The sequence below is a fragment of the Zonotrichia albicollis genome, chromosome 15 (assembly GCF_047830755.1).
Source record: "Zonotrichia albicollis isolate bZonAlb1 chromosome 15, bZonAlb1.hap1, whole genome shotgun sequence".
Lineage (NCBI taxonomy): Eukaryota > Metazoa > Chordata > Aves > Passeriformes > Passerellidae > Zonotrichia > Zonotrichia albicollis.
In genome coordinates this window covers 4230128-4256350 of record NC_133833.1, presented here as the reverse complement: position 1 = coordinate 4256350, position 26223 = coordinate 4230128, and the positions used below count along the sequence as shown (strand labels likewise).

The 26223-nt window shown below is 44.5% G+C and overlaps 1 long non-coding RNA gene across 1 annotated transcript; it reads left to right on the top strand.

Moving 5' to 3' along the window:
• Positions 1-18915: 18915 nt before the first annotated feature.
• LOC141730963 (uncharacterized) lies at positions 18916-25274 on the top strand. The gene is made up of 5 exons (XR_012582817.1): positions 18916-19291; positions 20311-20485; positions 21581-21774; positions 23276-23423; positions 25182-25274. It is a non-coding gene; the product is annotated as an uncharacterized LOC141730963 (long non-coding RNA).
• Positions 25275-26223: the final 949 nt, after the last annotated feature.

Here is a 26223-nt window from a genome sequence, read left to right as displayed (position 1 = left end):
ACAATAGAATTCAAGGTGATCCAAGGTAATAAGGCCTCTTCTCCATAGATTTCAGGTCTCACCAAACATTAATTGAATACCTGTGGCTGGTTTTGCTTGGGGTAGGGTTAATTTTCTTCATAGGAGTTGTTCTGGAGCTGTGTTTTGGATTTGCCCTGGAAGCAGTGTGAATAATTTAGGGCTGTTTTCATGACTGCTGAGCAGGAAGTGGGGGGACACAGCCAGTACAGCTGACCCCTACTGACCCCAGGGATGTCTCAGACCATGTGATGTCATTCTCATCATATAAAGCTGAGGAAGAAGGAGAAATGGGACTTTTGGAGTGATCATGTTTATCTTTCCAAGTCCCCATAACAGTGTTTTGTTGCCCTCTGGGGTTAAACCATGACAATACCTTGCCTAAGAAACAAAATAGGCCAAAACTCGTGGGCTGTGGTGGACATTAGAATTTTATCAGCTTTAAATGTAGGGAAATTAGAGCATAACACTGCCAAGGGACACCTCTGAGCACTGGTCTGTGCATCCTTCCAGCCAACAGGGTAAGAAAGGTGTGCAGTGGTCCTGGGGCTGGTGCTGGTGCTTCCCTTGCCCTCAGCCAGGACCATGGTGGGGCCTCAGGGGTGCTCTGGATCCCACCAGCTGCGACAGCCCTGGGTTTTGCCCCATTTCATACAGCTAAATGACTCTAGAGCAGAATGCTGTGAAGAGTGACAGGCCCATGTTTATTTAGAAGTAGGAGAAGAAGATCTTTCTATTTCCATCCATGACCTCCCCTGGTACTTGCTAATTTTTTGCTTTGTTTCTCTCCTCTTGCCACTTTGACTCTCATATACATTTTTTCACTGTAGTAAACATTCCTTTTATACATCAGAGAAAGGAGCCTTAAAAGATCCCTTCAAATGCCAGAACCTCAGCAACAGTGGGGAAATGTACTGTGACATTCAAGTTTAGGCATGTTTTTCCTTTGACTGCCACTTTCAATCTCTAGAGGAAAGAGGGACCTTTTAATATGGGTCTTGTTGAATGTTCATTTTCTTTTCAGAGGTAGGGCACTAACTGTGCCATCCCCAGGAGTGTGCGACCTCTATCCTTCAAAAAATATGACAGACAAAAACACCCATCATCATTAATCTTAAACTTTATCTCTGATTAGCGCATCAACAAAACAACCTTTTCTTGTGCCACTAGTTGACATGCTGGACACATGTCAGGAAGACATGAGCCATCCATATCTTATCTTGCATGAAGAAGAGTTATCCAGAAATGTACCTTCATTACTGCGACAGCCACGTCAAAAAGAATCGATTTATTGTCAGCACGTCCGAGCTAACCATGTTAATGGACTCTTCAAACATCTTCTCCTTCTCATTTGTTTCCTACATGCCCATCAAAGAGACAAAGCGAGACGGTTGCCAAGCTCTGGGGAGTGGGATGTGTGTTCAGAGAGTCCATGGCTGCTCCTTGGGCTGCCTGAACTGAAGTGAGATGGGGGTGCAGGAGGAGGAATTCAGAAGATGCTTCTCTAACACTAGGAGAGACCTAGAGTAGAACTTCAGCTTCCTCTTCTGCTTCATTTCCTCAAACTTTAACAGTTCTTTTGGGGATTACCTAGCAATGAGGTTGGTTACTCCATTAGTGAGCAATATCTGGAAAGGATTTACCTGCATTTCACCTCTGTGTATTTACTTGTCGCTCTCTCTGATGCAGCCAAAGGCTTGAACCAGCGGTGCTCAGCACTGCTGTGAAGGCGAGATGTCCTCTGGAGCTGTCAGAAGGTGAATGTTTGATATTGGGCAGAAGTGTTTTCTCCGTTGTGTCTTTGCCAAGTCAGTCACTGGGAAACCTATTCTGAGAAAGACTCTGCATTCCTGCTATGAATGAACTCTCCTTTTGCCAAAGTATGACTGGCTGTCTGCTGCTAATCAGTGGTAACAGGATGACCTTTGCGAGTGAATAGAGCAAAAGGCAATTTGTCTTATAGAACTTGTACAACTGTTTTGTTTAATGAAACAACATGATTATAATCTTCCCACAAAGGCACATAAACAATTAGAGTAAATCTCCCTCACATGTTTCTAGGTGTTTACATAACTCATCCTTCTCTCTTATCAAATAATGTGTACAATGCACTCCTGACTCTGGCAGGGCTTGGATCGTGTAAGCTTAATCAGACCTGATAAACAAATGTGTTTCCTATAATGCTGGAAGAGCATCAGCACAAGTCAGCACACATTTATTTATGCACTCAGGTTCTGTTTTGAAAGACTCCCATTCCACTCGTGTGTAGTATTTAAAGAACCAGAGGGAATGCAGAAATGGATGCTATTTCCAAGGGCATTGTTATTACTCTCTTGGTGCTGCTTTATTCTTCAGTCATTCCAAGATATCAGTTTTTGGGCTAAGTTTGTTATTTGAAAGAGGATTGAGAGGACCAGGTTGCTGGTACTTATTTATTTCAAATTAAAGCTATCACAGAATTATTTGTTGGCAAGTATTTACTAAGCATATAAGAGAGGGCACAAAAAGATTTCTGCTATCTACTTTGGTGTTGCCCTGCTTATCTGATCTTGGTTTATTCAAATGTTATTTCACAGAATGATCAAACTGCTCATAGAACCCTAAGGTCTGTGTCTTAAAAGTTTTCTTTTTCTGTCTTTTTTTCTTCTTCCCAATTTATGTGGGGAAATGACAGAAACTACTTTCAGTGCACAGGAAAAGTGTGTTAATGTGCCAACATCAAGTGAATTCCACGAGTCTTCTATTCATTAAACTCCCGCTTCCTCCACATGTAATTTATGTCAGTTCAGTTATGCTCCTCCAGGGTGTGCTACTAAAAGAAAAAAGAAACAGGTATTTAGCCAAAAAGAGGTGTTTTGGGCTTCAGAAATCAACTTGCACCTACTGACAAAGGAGAAACAGTCATGTTTTGCCAAGAAACAAATAACCAGGACTATTTTTTTTTAGTGAGAGGTATAACATTTACAGTTGGAAGGTATAACATTTACGTTGTTCTGTAGTGATTTCCCTTTACTAACACATATGCAAAACAAACAAACCCCAGCCCTCTCCCTGTGGTGACCTTGCACATACGTGACCCTGCTCTAATACCTTGTGGTGATTTTGTGCCTGTTCAGGACTGTTTGGTGACGAATCTGACCCAGACCTTGGGCCTGAGCACAGCCCTGCAGCTGGGAGTCATTAACTCTGCGCCCAGGTTCTGACTTGGGCTCCTGGAAACTGAAGCTGACTATTGGATAGTGTGAGAGAGACCGAGTCCAGGACTCTTAGCCAAATACAGTAATGTTACAAACAAAGGGCTAAATTACTTCTGTTCATGGAAAAGTACTTTCACTGGGAGCAAAACTCAGATTCCTGCTCCCCCTCTCCCCTGGTTCTGGTCCCCTCCTCAAAACCAGCTTAGTCCTTGAAGCCTCACATTTGGGGGCTGGGGAGAGCCTGTGAGGCTGATTTGCTGGGAGAGATCAGGTTGCAGAGTGCCCTTTGTTAGACTCTCTAAGTTAATTATGCTAATTGGAGCCCTGAGATTCCTCTAACATGCCATGTTAGATGTTTCCTTCCCCTCTGGCAGAGCCAGGACTGGTGCTGTACAAGGCCCTCTGTGGCCGTAGGGATGCAGGAGCACATGAAGGCTCAAGGAGAGAGAACAGCTGCTGGTCCATCCTGTGATAGGGGGCAAGGAGAAGATGTGCCATGAGAATATCAGAGCCTGTTTTCTGAGGTCCTGGCTGAATCAGTGTTACTTCCCTCTGTAAATTCTGGCAGGCACTAAAGCCTCATCTATAAAAGAAAGTGAGATACAGGGAAGCTCTCAAGACAGGCTCTGAGTGGGTGGGAGACTTGATTAATTGCAATGTCAGACAAAAAGAGAAGGACATATTTTAAAGTAGCAGCAAGACCTTTCCACTGAAATAAAGTAATTCTTAAATCTGCTCTGCTACATGGGCATTAATCTCGAGTCCCTCCTAGAAAGCCAATGGAGGTGATGAGGGTTGGCAAGGGGAAAGTGAGAACAAGGTCTGCCCTCTAAGTATTGAGAGAAACAGGGTGAAGGAAAGGAATGATGTCCCTTTCTCTGGGGCATTTAATTGACTGGCATTTGGATAAACCCCTCGTGCTGGAGTGACCTGCTCTACTCCATCCTCCCCAGCTTCTGCTCTTGGTGCTCTGGGTGCTCGTTCCGCTCGTGCCACTGGTACAAATAACACTTTAAACTAAATCTGTAAGTCAGAGAACTCCTGAGCTTTTTATTTCTGGTCTTGGGATTTGGAAGATTCATTTAAAAATTAACAGGGGGTGCTAATTGTTCCGAATTGTCTTCTCAATGGATTTCTTCTAGGGGGGCTGTGATACAGAACATAAGGGAAACTATATGGAAAAAAAATTAACTGTGGGGGTCGCAGTGCCCCTCCCTCCCCATTCCATAAACAGCTACTAAAAGGACAAGAGAGAAAAATCCTTTTTTACTTTTACTAGTTGTGTCCACAGAAGTCCCATTTCTAATCTCTCATGAGAGGAACTAAGGAGTAACTCCTTGTAATATTTAGTGATTTATAGAGCTGGAGACAGTGAAAGCATTTACTGTTAATGGGGAGCATCATTTGCAACAATTGTCTGCACTTTGAGAAGTTATATGAGTAAAGCTCACTCAACAGCAAATCCCATTCCAGTGTAAACTCTGGAGCAGACTGCTGAAGAGTAAAAATACACTATGGGAGGAAGAAATGTGTTTAATTTCCAAAAACCTTAACCAAACATGTACAGCTTAAGAGGTTAGAGCCCTTTATAGTTGCAATGCTATTTACCTTGCTAAGGTGCTCTGTTTTTAATTTCCTTTTGATGCTTTTAAGACAAAGCTGGAGATAAACAAGCATGGTTCTGAGATCACTGGTGTCAATGGGAATTGCTTGGTTCACTTCAGGAGACTTAGGTGTTAAACTTAAATGGAGAGATCTGAACTGGGATGAAATCTATAGCCTGTTGAGGCCAGTGAAAGCACAGCCACTAATTTTAATGAGTTTTGAACCAAACTCTGAACACCAGATGAAGTTTGACTCCATGACTTGGTGGAGTTAAATACATTTGCTCAGTCTTGGGGATCAAACCTTAAAACTATGCTCAGGAGGAAAACATGCATTTAATGAAAGTCCAATCATCATCAGACAAATCAAACTCCTTAGATTTCAATTGAACTAATCCAAATTGATGGAGAGTCAGTTTGGTCAAAGATCTGAACAGCACTTGTCCCTTCAATAACTATTTACTAAAATGCCGTCCCCCGACTGAGTTTCTGGTTATTGAGATACAGGATCAGGATGGGCTGATGACATGGTGTGTACTGCACATGCTAGAGGAAGTGCACAAAAGTGCTCTCCTTTAGCTGTTAATCAGCTTACCACTTCTTGCACAGAAAATGCTCTATTCTGGACTATGATCCTGGCAAATAACCAAATGGGAAGTGGATTTTCATATGCTTATTTTATTAATCTTTACATATCTCCTCGCAAGGGCTCCAGGTGCTGAGTGGTTTATAACACTCTAAATTGTAATCATGGATAATTTTTAATCCTGTGCATACATTCCATGCAGCTGAATGGGGATCTCACTGTAAAATGAAGAGCTGCCTACCAGATCTGTTTCTTGTCTCTGGCACAGCAGCACAAAGGAAATTTCCTGCTAACCCATCAAGTCCTTGAATGATTTGTAAAATACCATAAGAGTCTGAGAGCATTTAAAAGGAGGAGAAAGATTGAGAATTGCACGTTCCTGCCCCTGGCACATCAGCTAAGTGGGATCTAATCCAACCACCCCCTGTAGTTAAATGAAGAACTTGACTAATTTTTGGATCAAACCCAGGTAGTGCACTGCCTCACATTAACAGCAGTTCCACTTATCTTTGACTTGGATTTTCCTGACTTTGTGTCTCTGCAGATAGTTCTTTGCTTGAGGCTGGAAGATTTGCAGGCCAACAATATTTGAGTTTTTCACTATTATCTTCATGTTTCAGGCACATTTTTACAAGGAACTTAGGGGTGCTGCATTGTGACAATAGGTTTATTCAGTTGGCACAAGAGATATTTATCAAAGGCTTCAGCTCACCCTCTTTTCAACATTTATTAACTCAGGGGTACGAGGTGCAGACCTGATTCACCTATTGACTGTGGCTTCCTTCCAGCAGAGAGTAGTGGTGTAAGTGATGTTTTTTTTTAGATTACAGAAAGAATTGGATATGGTCAATCTGACTGAGGAATAAGTGTTGGAGGTAGTGGGATGGGGCTGGCAGCTGGCAGGGTTTGGGGAGATGGGGGAGAATTTCATTGCAAATTGAATTTTAAGAGGATCTATGTGATAAAAGGAGGCCTCCTAATGGAGGTTAGTGCTCGTTCCCTGTGAAAAGCCATCAGGGTTTGGATGGCTGGCATTTCTAATTCTGTTAAGTGTCAAAATCGATGCTTGATGGGTCTGTGGGAGCCAGGCAATGGGCAGCCTGTGCTGACAAACCAATCTGGGACAAGAAAGGGACGAGGAAGGGACTTCCCAGAATAAGAGTGAGATGTCTCTTGAAATTTAATTTCCTTAATAAGGTTTTAAAAGCATTCTAAAAAAATAATTAAATAACAGGGCCATTTCTACCCTCCTCCTAAAATAAACATCGAGCTTCGTTTGCAGTTTTCCACTTGTAAGCGACACATGTAAGCAAAGGGCCTGTTGTTGCAACCCTGGAATGCTCCCAAGCAAATGATGCTCCTTTATTGAAAGCAAATGAAGAAAAAAGAGACTCTGTCAAGGGGAGAGAACAGTTTAATTGGATTAAAACCTATGAGCATGTACAGTAGGGGAGGAGAAAGCTCCTCTATCCCCGATTCCTGTGGAGAAGGCAAGGAGATTACCGGGGGGTGAAGTGAGATCTGTGCCATGCAGCACAAGCAGCCATCCAAAGGCTGGAGCTAGCCAGCACCAGGGCCCCAGAGGAATTGCTGGTTCCTTTGGGGTGCTCTCCCTGGAAAAGGGTGGCTGGCAGTGCTCATTAGAGGGAGTGCAGCTCTCCTCTGGCGCTGAATGCAAATTAAGGAGCAATATTTGTGTTTGTGGTTCATAAGCAGTCAAGTGGTTTGTCCAAAATACATTTTGTTTTTCCTCTAAAGGGGCAGACTGTAGATTCGAGCCTCAGATTTTTTTTTTAATGCATTTTAAATGACTCGCTCCAGCCCTGGTCTTTCATCCCCACACTGTTATTGAAAAGAACTCTGAGTTTTGAATTCCTTTTCATGGGCTCTTGAGGAAGCAGGAACTTTGCAGGGGAAGACACAGCTCTGCTGAACAGCCAAGCTGGGAGGATGTAGAAAGTCATTTGTTGGGATGTGCTGGGGATAAAACTTGGACAGAGAGGATCTTTGCAAACTCAGTTTTACTGCAAAGCCACAGCTAATGATGGTCCAGGATCAAACCAAAATATTCCTGAGCTTTCAGGCTGATATCCTAATTCTAGACCAAAATTTCTGAAGGGCTTAATGATTTAGAAGCTCCTCTCAGCATTGAGGAAATTTTGGGTCCTTAGCCATTTCTGGAATAACTCTTGGAACACAAGGGGAGCCACACCAATGTTGCACTTCTAAAGCCCAAATCTTAGTGTAAACTGAAATTTTGAGGCCTGGGATGTGGCTGCTGCCCCTCATCTCCCCACTGCCACCAGAAGGGATGGAGGGTGAAACTGGGCCAGGTAATTGCACATCGAGGCAGGGACAGAGAAGCGAGGAAGTTTTTCAGGCTGGGCTGGGGGAAGGGGCTTTGATTTGAATACGAAGAAGCATTTGGAGCCAAACCAGCAGCAGATTGTGGTACCTTCTTAATTCTGTGAGCCACACATGAATGACCTTTTTGTCTGCCTCCGCCTGCCTGCAGTGGGGGGCTCCCCCCCTGCCCTTCCCCACCGCACACACTCATTGATAATATACATGTGCTAAATAGGATTAACTCTCCCTCATCTGCATGAGTTGTTTCTCTCCCTTGGCCACTCTGCCCGGCTTCCCCCTCTCCTCTCCTGCTCCCTGCAGCCCCCCAGCTCCTTCTGGAGCTCCATGTGGGCCTTGTGTGGAGTTTAGCTGGCTCATTGTAGGGCAGCTGGTAATGGGAGCGGGGCTGAAAAGCCGGCTGTCAGGCTCAGTGCTCGGGAAGAATAGGCGGGCGTCTGCTCCGCAGCTTTGCCTTTGATAGAGGAGGATAATCCCTGCTATGAGAAGGCTGAGTCAAATGGAAAGGGAGAGTGAGCCCAGCGCCCTCCCACAGCCCCGGAGCAGCACAAATTGCAAATCCCGGGATTTGAGTAGAGACGGCTCATCCCGCTAAGCACCTTGTGATGAATCCATTTCATCCTGGGGATGGAGGGAGGCAGGGGAGCACTGTCGACAGGAGAAGTGCCCTTTCTGCAGCCTGAACAGAGAGCTGGGAATGGCTCATTTCCCTCCAGGTTATGGGACAAGGTGCAGGACTGTGCCCCTTCCCCTGGTGCTTCACCTGGGAGCGTTCCCAGCTGACACAGGCAATGAGCAGGGAGGGGACACCAGGAGATGAATTCACTCAGTTCGGCCAGGACAAGACCTCCCAGGCTGCTCCTCCACCAGCAAGATCCCATTCTTCAAACTGGGAAACCAGTGTGGGGACAGGTCCCAGGGTGTGGGTCTGGATGTGGCAGTGAGTCCTAAGGAAGGTGCACTGGTGTCTGAGGGGCTCCTGCAGCTGGGTTAGGAACTGGGTGTGAGACCCCTGCAGTGGGAGAAACATCACTGCAGAGATGGGAGATGGTTGTTTGAATATCACAGCCTGCCAGCTGTGAAGGTTTATTGACATCTCATCACTTAGGGGGCTGCCTTAGGAGACAAAACCCCTGGTTCAAAGTCCCCTCTCCAGCTCACGTAATCTGCAAACTTGAATTGCCACAGTTCAGGTGGGGGCTTTACCCTCAGTCAGGCGCTGCTTGGGTGTCTCTGACCATATCTCACTTTCTGCAAAATAGTTCTTGATTTCAAGACATTCATCTGTCAAGAATTGATAACTTAAAATTCACTCAGAGAGAAGCCTTTTTCTCTTCTGCATGTAAGTTTTATGCATCTGGCATTCCCTCGCATGTACCCAGAGGTTTAAAACAATGTTCAGGCAGGATGTTAAATAATTTTATTCACTGATGTTTACAAAAATCCATGGTTTAGGATGTGGGCCAAGTATTACCATGCTGCTCAGTAACACCCATGGCCCACTGAGAGAAGAGGACGAGGCAGAGCCAGGACAAGAAACAAGAAATATAAACCAGTGAGAAGCAAGCAGGGTTTTTTAGCTGAACTTTGCATTTCTTTTGTATATTATGTTAAATCAACTCTTGATCAAGCCAAGAGTGGCTTATCCACTCTTGGTGCATCCAGTCCTTCAGATGTGTTGAGTTTAGCTCCAGATTTAACACTTTGTTCCCTCACATTCTCCAATGCTGAATATTTACCTGTGCTCACTCAACTCTTTTGATGCAAAAAACTTCAGGTTAATGTTTCCACAAAACAGATTTCCTACTGGTTCCCTCTGCTTCCAACCAGCCTGGGAGGGCAGTGGGAGAAAAGCAATGTTTCAGGGCCTGCTCTCCCACATGGGATCCTAAAATGGAGCAGTATAATAATCAAATGGGTGGCACAAACCGAGCGTTTGAGAACCTGGAAGGAACTCTTGTTTCCAATTCAGCTTTCAAAAGAGGCAAAAGGCCAAGGGCTTTCACATTATTTATTCCAACCCATTTTCCCATCCTTACTTGAGGCTCAAACAAAAGTGGCCCACGCTGAGCCCTGCAGATGGATTAGCAATCAAGCACGCAGCTGCACATACCTGGCACTGCAGTGCTCGTGCTAGCCAGCCTCCAAAGAGCAGATCTCATTTTTACTTTTTGGGTGCTGGAATGTGGGAGTGGGTGGAAGGGCCAGGATATGAGCAGACTCCACAGATGTTTCACAAGAAGGAAGTGAATCTATAGTTTAGGCAATCTGATTTACTTGAATCTCCAGATTTGTTTTCTTGGAGGGTTTTGAGTTTTGCTGGATTTTCTGGTGGAAGTTTGGGCTATAGCTTATTTTTTCAGAATTTATCTTATTTTGTTCCTTTGGGTAGTGTTTCTCTCTCTCTTGGGACTGTCCTGATCATATGGAAGTGAGGAGCTGACCTTGCTGCATGGCCAGTGAGAAATATAGCAGCTTGCCCCCAATGTAAAAGTCTTCAAAATGTCACTGTCACTAACAGCTATATCTTTATCATCCTAGATAGACCTTGGAAGCCTTTCCCTAATTAATTTCAAAATGTTAATCATTATTCATAAGGACTGACCCATTGAATGCCAGCTAAGTGTGACAGCTCAGTGTGTCACTGTGCTCTGTTAATCCAAGGGAACAGTCTGCTGGACAATAAACTCCCCTCCAAAGCAGCAGAGAGCTCAAAATACTGGCAGCAGGTCAGGTAAAATTCGTAGGCTTTTTGTAACTGTGAGTTTAACTCTGGTGAAAGGTTTGCACTTGAAACCTGGCTGATGGCTGGCTTGAAACCACACACCCCACACATGGCTCCACCTAGACCAGGAGCACTGCAGAGGCTGCCAGAGTGGAGTGAGATTTCACTTGAGATTTGGGCTTTTTTCAAATGCAGAAATTCAGGAACAAGGAACAGAGTGAGCTGGAAACAAAAGGCCAGGGGCTGTATTTGCCCAGGGGAATGTGATGCTGAGGTGGGCAATGGGAGTCCATGACGAGGAGCTTTCTGCTGCTGTAGAAATGCCCAGCCCAGCAGGAATGCTTTGCCTGTCTCTGTGCTGAGCAAAGATCTTCCTGCACAAGGATTGCCCCAGAGTGTGCAAGGTGCCCCTGTGCAGCCAAACCCCAGGCTCTGTGCTTGTGCAAGTCAGCAGAACGCTGCAGGGAAGATGCTGCACGCCTGTGTGCACACACCAGGTTGTAAAATCTGTGGAAGCCTTTCACAGAACACTGATGGGCAGGCCTCCCTGTAATGCAAAGCAGCCTGTGGTCTGTTTGCACTTGGAAAGCTTGGAAATGGGAGTGAGGTCTGTGTTGGCACAGGGAAAATCCTGAATCCTCACAGCCAGCAGTGCTGGCAGCCGGAGATGATCATTGTCAATAATGCGCAGGAAGATTGTGCTCCATTGTTGCGGTTCATTATTAAATTACATAATTTTCATTTTTTCCATCCTTAAGCTTTACCACTTAAAATGGTCTGTCCTATGCAATCAAATGTGATCCTTGAGCCTCGGCTCAAAAACCCAATAACAATGAGCATTCTCTGGAATGGAAAAACAGAAAGAAAATAAAGGGACTCTATAGTAATTCACTTAAATATGTGTGTAGGATCTAACCAAGAGCCTGATACTACAATACTGAGTCATCTGCATCCAGACCACCACTTTGAAGGCACAGATACAATATCTTGGTGCTAGGTCAGCCTGATCTCCTGACCCCAGGGAAAAATGCCTCTGGCATGAAGTGGGGAAGCAGGCAGGATAATTTTCTCAAGGATTTTACTGACTCTCTGATGAGAAATTTGATCACAATTTAAGCTCCCTGGTATAGCATTTGCAATGGACTTCAAGTTTTGACATGGTGATTCCTGTGGCTTAGCTGAAGAGAGGTAACTTTTAAAGTGAAATTCATGCTTGTGATGATGTCAGTGAAAGCCAAGATGTGGATACTCAAATATTGTGAGCTCAAAACTGACAGAATGTTTAATTGGTATGATTGCTTTTATAACACACCAGGCAGCCATGGGGGAACTGAGCTGAGTATTAGAGAGCAGGAAAGAATCTGGACTGACAAGTAACAGCTTTGTCTAAGCCCAGTTATCCTATTCCACCAAGAATTAGTTGCTAATGGGTCCAAGTAAGTACTCAAATATTTTTAAAAATTTTCCTCATGCCAGTGGCTCTCTGTGGTACGTATTCAAGCACGCTGTGAAATGTTGCCACAACTCATTGCCCTGAGATTTCAGCTAACCACCAGACTCTGCTGTAGTCAATGCCTTTGGATGTTCTCCTTTTCAGATCCAGTTTGTGTTTGGTTTAATTTGTGGATTTAAATCCAACATCATGTCCTTCTCCCCCACTACTAATAACACATCTCATGGTCTCTGAGTTTGGATTTCCAGCCAAGGTTTGGTTTCTTGGCCCTGCTGTCCTTGTGTGCCAAGGCCTGAGCTGCAACCTGCCTTTTCCTGGTACTTTCACTTGCCAGAATCTGGTTTGTGCTGGCCATGGGGAATTGCCTGGATTGCCTCCTTTCAGGCCAAATCAGAACTGATGAAACCCAGCAATGCTGCATTAAAAACCAAATTGAAACAAGGAAATTTTTTTTTTTTTTTTGAGGTGCCCTTGACCAATCTCTTTTTGTCAGGTAGAGATAACAGGAAATTTGTGTGCTGTCCCAAAATCAACATCAGAGATTTCAGGAGTTCGGGGGTTTTGTTTATCCTTTTAACCCAAAATACCCAAAGTGGAGAGAGGAAGTGACAATGTGAGCCCACACACACTGAGAGGAGGAAGCAGATTCAGGCTTTCAGCAGACCAAACTGAAGGAAGGATTCACTTAAGCCCCAGTGATTCACACTGGAAAAGTTGTTCTACTTTTTCAGCCTTTCTTCCCCCTCCCGCCTCTTTGTTTGGCTGTGTTGTGTTGCTCCTGGGACATCCAGGGTGACAATAAGGCAATTGTTCCTTCAGGAGCAGGCCTCAATGAAACAGTGCAGAAAAAGTGACAGGGCAAGAAAATATGACAAATATTCTGCACTTCAGTGTGGAATACTGCCATTTCCTAGTGTGTATTCCTGAGAAGAAATATACCCATCAAGATATTTATTTCAAACAGGGAGTTGCCAGTTGTATTTCTTCTCTTTCTGAAAATCTAAAGCTCAGATCTCTCCCTTGCTTGCCCTGTTAGGAGCAAACACACCCAATATCAATTATGTTTTTAATCTCTAAGACCCAGTCTCCAAATGGGTTGGTGTCTGTGTATACACACGAACTGTTTTGCCTTTGTCTTCCTATCCAAAATGCAAAAGCACCTCAGATGTTGTGATTCCTCCAGGTTTTTCCCCCCGTGGGAGGTTGGAAACATGTAACATTATCTTCTAGCTGCCTACTGCCAGTCTCTGAAATTAGCATTTCAGTGACTGAAAGGTAGTTAGTTTCCGCACACACAGGAAAAAAAAAAGGAAAAAAAAGAGAAGAGAAAAAGGAAGGTTAGTACAAAGCTGACACTAATAGTAATAGGAGATGAGGGAGAGGGTACAGGACATGTTGGATTACTAAATGAAAACTGGGATTTTACCAGATGTGCTAACAGAACAATGAAAGGCGCTTTTACAAAATAAATTAATTCTTTGAGTTTTTGTAATTAGCCACCTAAAGAAAAAGAAAGCCTCACAGGACTTGTTAACACAGAGTTAAAGGATAACTCCTCTACTATCCTAAATCTGGGGTTTTATTTCCAAAATGTTTTCGTTTTTATTTCTGGGATGTTCTCCAGATGAACAAGGGCAGAGTAGGTGCTATTGGATACAAAACTGAGGAACAGCACAGACACTCTGGTGTAATGTTAATTAATGGAGTCTGTTGTTTATGGCTGTCATGCCAACAAATCACTTGTTGCCCAAAAATTAATCACGCCTCCTGTGTGGGGGTGCAGCCCAGGTGGCTTGGCTTCGCCCTTCCAAGAGGGATAGCCAGGCCTGGAGCTGTGTTTCAGCAGCTGGCTTTGCTAGGCTTGGCTCAGAGAGGCAGGATTTGGAGGAGCACTAAGGAAAAAAGTCTGAAGAAAACTTTTGTCCTTTCTCCTATATCAAAAGACTCCATGTTTTCCATGTGGCTGAAGACATTCCTGTCCCAGTTCAGTAACATAAAGCTTCCAGGCCTCTCCTTTTGCTGCCAGAAAGTTCACATCTCTTGCTGTGGTTGTAGAGAGGGAATATGGTGGAAATATTGGCCTTGGCTCTTTCTTTCCCGCTGAGCTCTGTTCAGAGTCTCTAGCTGGTTGAGAAGGGCTGCTCAATGCTGCTCTTGTGATCAGAAACCTCAGGGAGCTGCCAGGTGCCTGTGGAGGTCACAGAGACCTCCCCAGTGGGTGCCAATGCCCCTCAAGAAGCTTCTCAAGTTGGCGTTGTGGGGCACCAGTGGTGCCATGTCAGACACAGAAAATCAGCGAGACCAAACATCCAAGGAATGACTGGTTCCATCAAGGATGGACCTGAGTATCCACACCTGGAAAGAATTTGGTCACTGAAATAAGGGCAGATGCAGGGGTGGGAAATCCCTGGGATTTTCCTATTTGTTTCTAGCTTTTTATTTTAAAAGATCTGAAAGACCTCTAAAAAAGCCCTGAGTCAAATCCATAGGGAAAAGAGAGTAGAGAGAGGAAGGACCATACTTTTGAAATCCCAAACAAAAGATGTTGATGATGTTGAGGAGAGGTATAAAAAACCCAAACTATTTTTCTTTTTTTTTTTTTTTGGTAGGATTGTAAAAGTTTTTGACACATGGTGAAGAAACAGCGAGTGGGGCAATCTCCATTTGAAGTGGGCTCCTTTCACTTGCTTTCAGCACTGTGTGCCCATGGCTTTCTGCAAAGTCTGAAATAGATGTTGGCCCCTCTTCTGGCATCTACCACGGATCACAGCCTGACGTTATCCAGTGTGGGACTGCACAGCACAGGGCATTTTACCCCTGCTGGGACAGTGGCTTCCCAGATGGCCAACAGGGACGTGCTGGGGATTGCTTCACTGTCTGAGCTCCAGTTGTGGAGGGAGCAGACATCTGGTAGTGCTGGAGAGTGAATGAACCAAATTCCTCCGTGTCCCTGTGGCCTTGGATGCAGCATGGGAGCTGTCAGCCTGCTGTAGGCACCCTCGGGGAGCTCTGAATCAGGAGTGCTAAACTCATGGGTACCTTTCAGTAATATATTTCTCTTTGTCACTCTTACTTGAAGAAGGTTCTACCACCTCCCCAACTTTGCTAGACAATTCCCATCCTCAGTCAGAGTGGCTGCCTTTTTTATGGGAAAGCTTCCCAGGAGGGAAGAGTAGGAACAGGATTTATGTGTTTGAGGTTTTTTTCCTGGACGATTTTTAGACTTGATTTTTGGAGCATTCACAAGGAAAAATTAACAGTCTCTGCTGATGACTTTGCTTATTTTAAATCAGCAAGGGAGAGGGGGAGAGCAGAGCCCCTGGGGCTGGTTCAGGGGCTTTCCTGCAGGCAGTGTCCCCTGGGTTAGGAAATGTGGCTGCTGGGCACTTAGCAGGGGTTGGGCTCTAGTATCCACTGTGCTGGGCTCCTGCAAATAGTTTAAATGGAACCAGTATTATTTGGTTCCAGGAACTTGGAGAGAAATTTTGGGAAAAAACAGCTTTTTGACAACTTAAAAAATTACTTCCTTTGTCCCCCAAAGTATTTAAAAGTCAGAGTAAATATCAGTGCTGTTCTTACAGGGTCCTTCATCTCAGCAGGACCACAAACCTGATGCCAAATTTTAGGCACCCATTTTGGAAATGGGTGACTCAGCTGCAAGATTTGCAGCATCCACCAATGTCCCAGACCCAACAAAAACTGGAACTCCAGAGGATGGTTTTTAACCTTCCTTGCCACAATTAAAAACGTTGTATTTAATATTAAATGCACATTCATTTTTAATCCAGAAGTCTGGCTTTCTGTTCTCAAATAACCCATTTGTAATGGGTTCTTCATCCAAGCAGGCGAAAGAAATACTTGGTCTTGGAAGCCAGCTCCATAAAGAAACACAAAGAGCATCTTTCTGAATAGCACACACAAGTGTGAAAGGAAACATGCAACTGCTGGAGAAATGGAATCATTTGTACTCAGTGAAGGGAAAAAGAAGAAGAAAAAAAAAAAGGAAAAGCTTTTGAAAAGGAGATCTGTGACTGAAGCTCTCCAGAACTGTTTAACCTGTTGGGGATATTTAGCAGATGAATTCTGACCCACGTTCTCCACTTTGCTGTGCCCTGTGACAGAGCGACGCAGCATCTGCCGCTTGTGTTCCTCTCCAGACACGCTCACAATGCCGGAGGAAACGGGGGAGAAAATTATGCAAATTGCTCTGAGCAGATTACTTTGACCAGCTGCTCTTCTTCCTCCTCAATCAAAGGTCTGCCTGGGAGAGCCAATCTAGATTATATATGTCAGTCGCACGCTCCGAGGCTGAGCCGCTGCCTCGCCGCTCCTTTTCCCCAAACAGGGACGTTTCTGACAGCGAGGTAAAATGCAAAGCACTGGGGATATCAATTGCTCAAAGGAGGGCACAAGGGGCTGGGAATTCCTTTTGGGTTTACTGCAGTAGCACCTCGCCACGTCGCTTGCTGTTTTTTTCAGGGCTATTCCCAGAGAAAGTGGTTCATCTCCATGCTAACAATTATTGAATTTTATTATTAAGCATGATGAAATGTGGCAGAGAGGGGGAAAAAAAATGAGCAAAAAGGCTCCCTAGACAGTGTGTTCACGGCATGGCCTTAGGTGATATTATTAAGCACATGGGCTGAAAGCTGAGTAGCTTTACCCTGTGCAGCCAGGGATGCTGCTGGCTTTCTTTTTTTTTTTTTTTTTTTTTGGTGCTTTTGCAAAGTGAAATTTATTCATGAGCACAAACTGGAGGCCATCCTGCTGACGTGTGTTTCCAAACCCGCCAGACGCGGCCGTGACGTCGCCCTCAGCCAGACCCAGAGCTGCAGCCACGTCCTGGCTCTCCCTCCCTGCCCTCTCCTGCCACATGCTGCCTACCCTGTGCCTTTAACAGTGCTCAGAGTCCAGAAAAGACTCCACAGCTTCATAAATGATTAATATATTCTTCGTTAAAAAAAAAAAAAAAAAAAGATAAAGAATGCTGCTGCACCAGAGAGCACCTAACCCTGGCAGAAAAAAATACAGTGCTGTCACAGTGTGGTGGCAAGCCAGATTTCACTGCCTTAAATCACCATTAAGGTTTTCCCTAAGTTTGATGGAAACTTCGCTTTTTTTAATCCCGTATACAAATCAGAGAAAGTCCCATGTTAGCATGTGATAAAACACACACATAAATATGTGAGCAGAGTGTGGCTGCAGAGCAGTGGGGATGCATCCTCTGGAGGCTGCAGTGCCAGGCAGGGAGCCCTCACTGGGCTTTAGGGAGATTAATAATTCTCCTGCCCTAGTTTATTTTTTATTGGTCCTATCCCATGGATTTTTCCCAGTGCCAGAATTGCTGAAGATTTTAGCATTTCAATATGCATCCCCTCCCCTGAATTTCTAATCTGATTCAGCAGGTGCTGAGGACCCACCAAACAGGCACAGAGTACCCAGGCCTGGAGCTGCTGTGCTGAGCTGGACTCTGGAGTGTGTGGTGTCACAGTTTGGCTCACTTTTGGAATGTTTTTACCTATTTTTTGTTCCCCAGTTAATATGAAACTGGGTATGATTAGTGTAAACAAAAAGGGAGTCAAGACAGCAAATTTTAGTAAGTGGGGTGAAGGTTTATAACAAAAGCTGTGTGTGTTGAGATGCTCAAGGCAGTCAGCACAAAGGTGCAGACCCCTCCCTGCTTCCCACCATCACTTGGCAGTGGTGAGAATGACAGTTTTCAATCAGAAAAAATAATTTCAATTTATTAATCATGTGGTGTGAAAACTAGATAATTTAATGCAACTGAATGCAACATTCATTTTTTTTTCCTTTTCCTGATCTTTAGGTGCTTTTCAAAATGTGTTTCCTCATATTTTAAGACCATGATTTGATTTTAGCAGAAGTAATATTGTTGTTCAGAAGTAATATTATTGTTTATGCTGCTGTTTCATGTACCATGCCCTTAACTTTCTTTGCAGAAAATGTTTATAAAAAGGAGACAGTGACAAATAAACCCTGCTGCAGGTTTGCCCTGTTATTTCTGGATTGTAGATCTTGCCTCAGTGTGAGCTGACTGAGGAGTCTGGGGGACTTGCTGCTCTGTCTCATTTCTGTTTGCTGCCAGGTAAGTCTGAGCAGCTCCTGTTCAGGGAAAAGCTGCAATTATAGCTGTGATCTTGACACCAGAGTTCACCTGAATTTCGGGAGAAGTTTGTGGAGGTTTGGAAGCTAATGAGCCGCAGCCAGAGCAGGGGGAGAGCTCTGCAGCCACTTCTTTAGGGGGGTTGGTGTTCCTCAGCACCGGGTGTTATTCAGCTTTTCTTTCTTGCTCTGGGCTCACAGAGCACGTTCTCTTTTTATTTCTCCAAGCCTTGGCTCTATTCTGCATTATCAGGGCTGTCTTGTACAAAGAATTGTATTGATGGAATGAAAGTTAGCAGTGAAAAAAAAAAAACAACAAAACCAGCCCTTGAGATATGATGAATTAGCTGCAATTTCAGTGGTAAAAATGGTCTCTCATAGCTGGCTATTAACTACACTCTGGTGAATACATTTTCATGCAAGAGATGGTTTGCTATTTCAAAGGAGTCTCATTGAGACTTGATCAAGTTATTTTCAAAAGTTTAAAGTATTATTAGCTGTAAATCCTGCTGCTCAATTTTACAGTCACGTTTTTTATTTGCTGTTGCTTCTCTGTGTATATTCTGGGTGGGCACTGAAGGAAAAGTGGAGCTAACTACCCTGGAGAAAGGAGAAACACAGAAATGCTTCCCTGGTACTCTGGCTTTAAGGAAGTATGACCTTGTATTTCATGGTGCTGTGGAGAAGCTGGAAATCACTCCCTTACCAGCCTGCCTGCATTTCCAATCTGCAGCCAGGATTCTCCTTATCTTTCACAGAGCACAGTCACTGATGTGCCGTCATGGGTCATTTGTTAAAAAACTCTGTTTGCTATTTTTAACGCTCAGTCAAGAGGAATATTTTTGTTTTATTTTGGTTTTAGATTAACAAGGAAAGGAAAAATCTAGCCAGCATGGTAGCTCAAAAAGTTCAGCAAAATTAATGCTGTCACATCAACCTCTCTAAGAGAGGCAAGAGAGCAGAGGTTGCTGCCTGAGAGCCCATCAGGAAAGGCTGGTCCTGAGCAAGCCTGGGAGATGAACGTTACTGAAGAGCCACTGATCAAAACAATTAATAATTGGCAATTCAGCAGAGTGGCTAATGAGTTCTGTATGGAACAGCTACCCCCTCACCTGAAGAAAGAAGTTTCTTTCCAGGTCTGGACTGGCCTGGACTGTTTCTGCAAATGATCTGAGGGCATCTTGGATGCACTAATGCCATCGGAAATTTGAAATCTGTAAGGTATTGGATCATCCTGCATTTACTGTGGCTCTGCAGGGAACCTTAATTACAGAGAGGAAATGACTTGCCGACATTTGCACTTTCCTGCCTTGCCATTGAATTCATCATGGTCAGTGTTTTCCTTGTCTCCTTTCAGTTTATTTGGGCTGTAACCTCAGTGGATCCTTCACTCAACCCCAGTTAGCCCATGCCTGTGCCTGGTTTGGAGATATCCAAAGGAAAACTCAGCTGGTGAATAATTTCCATTGAACCAAAATTTTTAGGGACATGTTCTTTTTAAAAATACAGCAGATCCATGGTAATATTCTTGTCGATTTCAGTAAGTAAAGGAACAGCATTAATTTCTGGGCCTTACCTAAGTTCTAGCTCTGGCCTTCTCTGAAACCTGTAATTTCAGGTCAATAAAACTGTACTTCAGTGAACTATGGCTATTTTTCGCTGCTGACAGTTCTTTGTCTTCCATCCCAGAATTTACTGCATTTCACTATGGAATATTTGCTGAACAAATCCCTACACATGCAGACAACTGAATGATCACATGAGCTTGTTCATTCTCAGTTCAGTCAAGTCTTAAAATATTGGATCTTGTTTTCATGTCTTGGGGAAGGCACTGACTTAATATAAACATGTCTTTTGAAAAGCAGTTTTGAGTGTGCCCAGTGCCACTGTGGGCAGGAGATGGAAATGGAGACCTGTTCTGCTGCAGCAAGGCTGTCCTGCTGCACATCTCCTCTTTTCTTTCCTCCAAGACATTGCTGGCATCTAAAAGTAATTCTATCATGGTGGCACATGGTTCTTCCTCTTAGGATGCCTTGTGACTCAGACCCACAGAGGATGTGAATATTTTCTTTTGACATTCACCTTACTGTCCATGGCACTTCCAGGGGCACAGAGCCAACAGTGAGACAGAGCAGGCTCTGCTCAGCCTGTCACACTGGGATGCACCAAGGTTTGTTTGCTAAGTCCCTCCTGACCTTAGTACTGCACAGGGGTGTGAACTTACCCCATTTCCTTTTCAGATGCACAAGCTGGAGGCAAAGCTGGAATTGTAGATGCAAGTTTTCCTGGCCTACAGAGTGAGCTGGTTTCACAGGAGCATCCTCAAGAGAGAAGAAGTACAGAGAGAACCTGTGTGATCTTAGTCACTCCTAAAGCCCACCTTGATGCTTCTGAGCAAGCCCTCAAACAAAGCAAGTAAGAAAAGGCTTCTCTCAATTCAGTCCTGTAATGCCTTCCCTCTTCTTTCTCTGCCCCCTCCCAAAATCCCCAGGCAGGCAGTGAAATCCCACAGGCTGCAGGATCAGCACTCTGCCCTGTTACCAGGTTACCCACCACTAAATCTGCCAGGGACTCGGGGACATTCTCTGTGACTGAACAAGTGACTGCTCTGTCCTGGGGGTATAAATCTAATGCAAGCTTGTCAGCATAAGCTTTGTATATTTATGGGAAGCTTTCAGAGGAGCTGCACGGGATCAGAGCTTCTGTTCAGCTCCAAGGCGCAGCATCCCTGGCAGGGCTGTGAGTGGAGGGCCATGTCCCAGGCACACTCTGCTGCCTCACTCTGAGCCCTGCAGAGCAGTGATGCATTTGTACTGATTTGTCACTCCTGGAACCGGTGTAAGAGACCTGGAGTGGGAGCTTGAAGGATGGAAATGACACCAGGGTAAGGGCAAGGAACATTCACACTATATTTAGGGCAGAAGCAGATAGTGGTAACAATTGCAAGGATCATATATAATGCAGTAAAACTGTCTGCCTGAAATATAAACAAAAGCCCTTTCCTGAGGCAGTGAGGGGCGATCAGTCATGTTGACAGTCTCCTCAGCTAAGCAGCCAGGACATCTCATTCAGAAAGCATGGACCAAGTGTAGGGCACTGCTGATTCCTTTAAAAGCATCCTGGAAAGAGCATCTTTGCTCTGGTGCAGAGGAATCTCCCCTCTCCAACTGTTTTACACGAGATTCATGAGTGTCTTCTGGCACCTTTGGTGTCTCCTATACCCCGAGCAGCACAAGGGTGGTATGTGCCAGCATGCAGCAGAAAATCAGAGAATTTGACTTAGTTTTGAGTGTGTTCAGAGTCTAAGCAGCTTGCTCAAGGAGATATCTTGATCAGCTGTATTGGATCACAAACCAAAACATAATAATTTAACTCCTGGATATATTCATTCTGCTTCTAGGATTTTTCCTTTAGCAAGCAAACCAGCAGAATTCTGTTCTGCACAAATATGCCTCAGAACTGAGGAATGGACTCTGCTTTGATCTGCCCTTTCACATATTTTTCTTTCAGCTCACATGGAGTAAATGGAAAAAATTCAATATCCTTCCTATATTTCCCAAGAAATCCCTTTTTGGCCACTCTCAGTGAGAAGATGCTGGCTGGATCTCAGCTAGCACATTTATACCCATATTGTGCTGAGAAAGAAAATTGCTCTTGTTCTTCAAGGAGCAGAAAGGAAGCAGATGCCACCCATTCCTGGCAAGGTAATTCCCACATTCTGGAGAGCATCATCTTTTCCAGGCAGCACTAACAAAATAGTGACAGAGATCTCTGTGAGCTCCAGACTGCTCCGTGTGCTCCCTGTCCTTTGCTAATTCTTTACCTGCTCTAGTTTTAAAAGCCTCAGAAGAATGAAATTCCACTCTGAGATATCCAGATACAATTCAAGAACAAACCCTTCAAAGTGGTAGGAGGAAGGTAAGAGATACAGGGGGAACCTGATCCCCAGGCTGCCTGCACAGGAGGAAGGAGTTTGATTGCAGTTTTATTGTTCCTCACGTCAAAACTGATGGACTGCCAGGAACAAGGGGCTGTCCCTGGGGAAAAGTGGCCCAAGGCTGGGCTAACAGTGGCTCCTCTGGGTCCAAGAGCAAGTAGCAGGGTGTCCTGTGTTGGTTATATGATGCTTGCATCCCCAATTGTCTGCTCTGTTTATGTTGGATAAACAGAACAATTTTCTCCCAAAATTTCTCCCAAAATTTCTCCCAAATTTGCCCTAAACTAGGACACAGGGAGGGCCTGGGGCTGGTGGCAGCTGTGATGCTGCTGTGCATTACTGGGCTGCCACCAGCAAAGTGCCCCCTTCCTATCTGCTCCCAGCCTTGGCTACCAGCCCTTCATTAACACACCTAATAAATGCACTTGTTAATTAGAAGAAGTAAATATGATGAGCTTTTGATATAGTTCAAAGGAGCAATAGCCAGTTTCTTGATTCCCAGGTTGGCAGCTGTCCTTCCTGTGTGCCCCAGAATCAAAGTGCAGCTCTTGCTCCAGCAACTGTCAGGCTTTTTACATCTTTTGATCAAGAGCTTGGCTGCAGGAAGAGGAAAAACCAACACCCAACTGTTTGGATCTTTTCCCCTACAATTATTATCACATCCATTACTCAGCAGAAGCCTGGGATGCCCTTTCATTCTTCCACAAATACTTTCTTTTGGGATTCATTTAAAGTTTCCTTGTGCATGAAGTGGTCACTTGTCAGCCATCCACCTGAAAGGGTGAGGCACAGAAAGCACAGTCAGCTAAAAAGGAGCCCTGGCTTCAAGCATTTATAATGAATATTGACAAAAAGAGGGGGTGGGGAGGAGTGGGAATCAAAAGCTTGAAAATTGCTGATTAGGCAAAAGCTGACTGCCTCCTGCCTATGGAGAAAATGGCATCATTAGAGGGATGCAACAGGGCTGGCATTATGCAACGCCTGGTCAGGAGCAGGGAACAGCTCAGCAGCAACTCCCACTCGGACCAGAAACGCAGGAGATTGCCCCTCTGTCTGACTTGTGAAATTTCAGTCCTGGAAAATCCCAAGCTGGATCTCCCCTGTGGTCTGGGCAGCCAGAGGTGCCCCACAGACCAACCCCAGGAGCCCTCAGCAGGCAGGAGTGGGGGGTTCTGCCTCCCTGTCCCGGATGACAGCAAACCCTGTGTTAGGGAAGCCATGGAGTCTGGTTTTTCTCCTCCTTCTCATCCTTCTCTTCCTAATCTCAGGGTACAAGTGAGCCACAGACCAAGTGACTTGAGCATGGACTGGGATGGAACAGCACCAAGAGCTGCTGGAGCCCTGCAAAGAGCCAGGGGCTGGGGACAGCGTGAGCTGGGATCCTGCTCAGAGCCTTCCCTCTGCACATATTTAATGGTGAGTAGGGCTGCCAGTCATGAACAGCCTTTACTGGCTATCAGGTGCCTCCCAGGTGATGAATGGTGCTCTCAGGCTGCCTTTGGTGTGCACAGCCTAAAGGAAAACCAACAGGGCTGGGGTCTCCTGGTACTGCTGTGCCAGGAGAGATGGAGATCATTAGTTAGTTTTTTTTTTTTTTTTTAAAAAACCTCCAAGCATTTACTGCAAGTCAGAACTGGAAGGGGAAGCTGCAGAACTGCTTCCCATCTCCTCTCCTCTGCACTGAGCAGACCCAGGCCCCTGGGATATGGATTTCAAGAGCAATAAATTCACTCTAAAAATTTAAAGAGGATGACGCAGAAAACTTCAAACAAACAAACAAACCAGCTCCACACAATAAAAGCCATTTCTCTCCTGACGTCTCTCTCTAGTTACAGTGTGACACATCAAGGTCAGACACCCTGTCCCACAGGAGCTTGGCTTTGTGCAGGGTGAGAATCATCCCCTAATGGTATGTGCTGGCTGACTCTTCCTAACAACAAACTACTTATATAAAACCCAAGATTCTCATCGTGGGACACCATTTCCAGCAAGTGTTCCCTCTCACAGGGCAGGAAGCCCTGAGCTGAGGTGCCTTCAGGAGGTAGGAAGAGTCACAGGGAGGTTGAACCTGGGGTTGCTGCTCCCAGGCCCTGCTCCCGTGTCCGACCCCATCCCTCATGCCAAGGAGAGCTCCCATCTGCAGCTCAATAAATCACCCATTCATGCCAGGAGCTTTCTCTATGGCAGAAGCTGAACTCAACTGCAAGAATAATAATCCATATGTTTGTAATTGTGATTAGCTCCCCTGGATGATAAAACCCAGAAAGCTCTGCTGGAGCATCACAAATGTGGCAGCGCTCAGGGCCCCCGATGCTCTCGGTCAGGAAAGGGGATGGAGCAGGGAGCCCCTCCCTGCCTGGAGCATTTCCACCCCACCAGTCTCCTCCATGGCTTGTTTGGTTTCCCTTGTTTTAGAAAAATTTCTTTTTTTTTTTTCCTTAACGCAGTGAGTTTTCTCGTGCGTAGTCTCCTAAATGAATGCACAGGCTGTTTCTGGCGTGCTTTAAACCTTCATGCATTTTTAATGATTTACAAGGAAAAGAATTTTTTCTCTCTTTCTCTCTTTCCTTCTATTCCCCCCCTTTTCCTCCTCCTTGATTCCCTTTTTCTTTCCTTATAAAAAAAAAAGTAATGACTTAATACATATCAAGTGGAATTGCTGGTTTGTGGTGACGGTTTTATAATTCCAGGTTCAAGTTTTTTCTATTTAATTATGCACTATAATTCTCATGAACTATAATGCAATAACAAAAGCATGCACCAGGGTTGGCACAAGTCTGTTCTTTATTAGCATGAGTATGGGTACAGTGCTTTATGTGTGAAATAAAATATTTGGACCTGATGCTGAGTCTGTTTCTTTAGAATTACACTGAGCGCTTCTTCCTTTCAAACACTGAAGCTGAGGCTCTCTGTTCCCTGTCTGGCCTGTTTCTTCCCTGATAAATTCAGTTGTACTTCATTTCATGAAGCCTTATTTGTCTGTAACTGCCTTTGTAATGCCTTAATTGAATGGAGTGTTCATACATTAACCTGAAGTCCTCTATAGTATCTTAGTTTATGAAGGTTAAAAGTGATTAACTGATGAAAGGCTGCTTGCTGTAAATATTGACATTTCCCCAGCCTGCCAGGGTTTTGATTAGCTCCTGAAGTTGCCTTAACATTTTTGTTTATCAGGTTATCAGCATTTCCAAAAGCTTATAAACATCAGGACTTTTCTCAGGCCAATTAATGTTTCAGGCCCTGAAGGCAGTGCAAAACAATAAATGGTGAGTACATTCATCACCTTTGAGTGGGACTGTGTGTGTAATATTAAGCTTGACTGTAAATATTTGCACAAACTGGACTAATTGTGCAAAAATTATTCTCGCAGGCACTGTATTTCCTTTTCATTCACTTTTGACGATACTGTTTGTAAATCATTCTGGTTTTTGGACAGAATACTCTCTGGAGCAAGCAGGACTGCTTTTTACAGCTGCAAATGGTTTATTTGCAGGATTCTGCCTTGCCCAAAAGCAGCTTGGATTTGACAGCAAGTGCTAGTGAACTTTGTAACGTTTGTAGCTGGTGTTTTAGAGAATTCCTCTGAAATCTGCCTTTGGTCCTGGCTCTGACTTCCTCAGCATTTCCATAAGTGTTGCTGGCAATGAATATTTAACCCTTCTGCTTACCAGAATCTCGTAGAGATTAAAAGCTCCCTGGACTGTAAGAAGTCAGATTTTGTGAGATGGTTACCTTTGAAATGCCTTGGGAGTAGAAAAATGATATCAAAATGATATCAGGTAACTTAAGTAACCTGTCATGCAGCTTGTAAAGTCAATTTTATATATATATGTGTGTGTGTGTGTATAGATATATAGAATAAACAAATGAAATGCATCTTTAGCACTCCTTACTGCAAATTTCTCACAGGTGACCCAGATTCACAAACATGAGGGGAAATCCTCCCAAACACTCAGGAGCAATATCAGGGGCAATTAACAGGTGTGGCTGGGTGATCCCAGGGCTGGGAACTGCTGGGATGGGCAGAACTGTTGGGAATCTCAGTTAAAAACTCTCCCTGCTCCTTCCCAAGCAGCCCCCAACAGCTCCCACCTTCTTTATTTTAAATCAAATACTGTTCTTGGGGGTCCAGGATGCATCCTTTGTGTATCTGTTCCCATCCAGAGATGTGGGGAAGGAGCTGCCTTGGTTCGTATCAATTTTTTTTTTTTCCCAA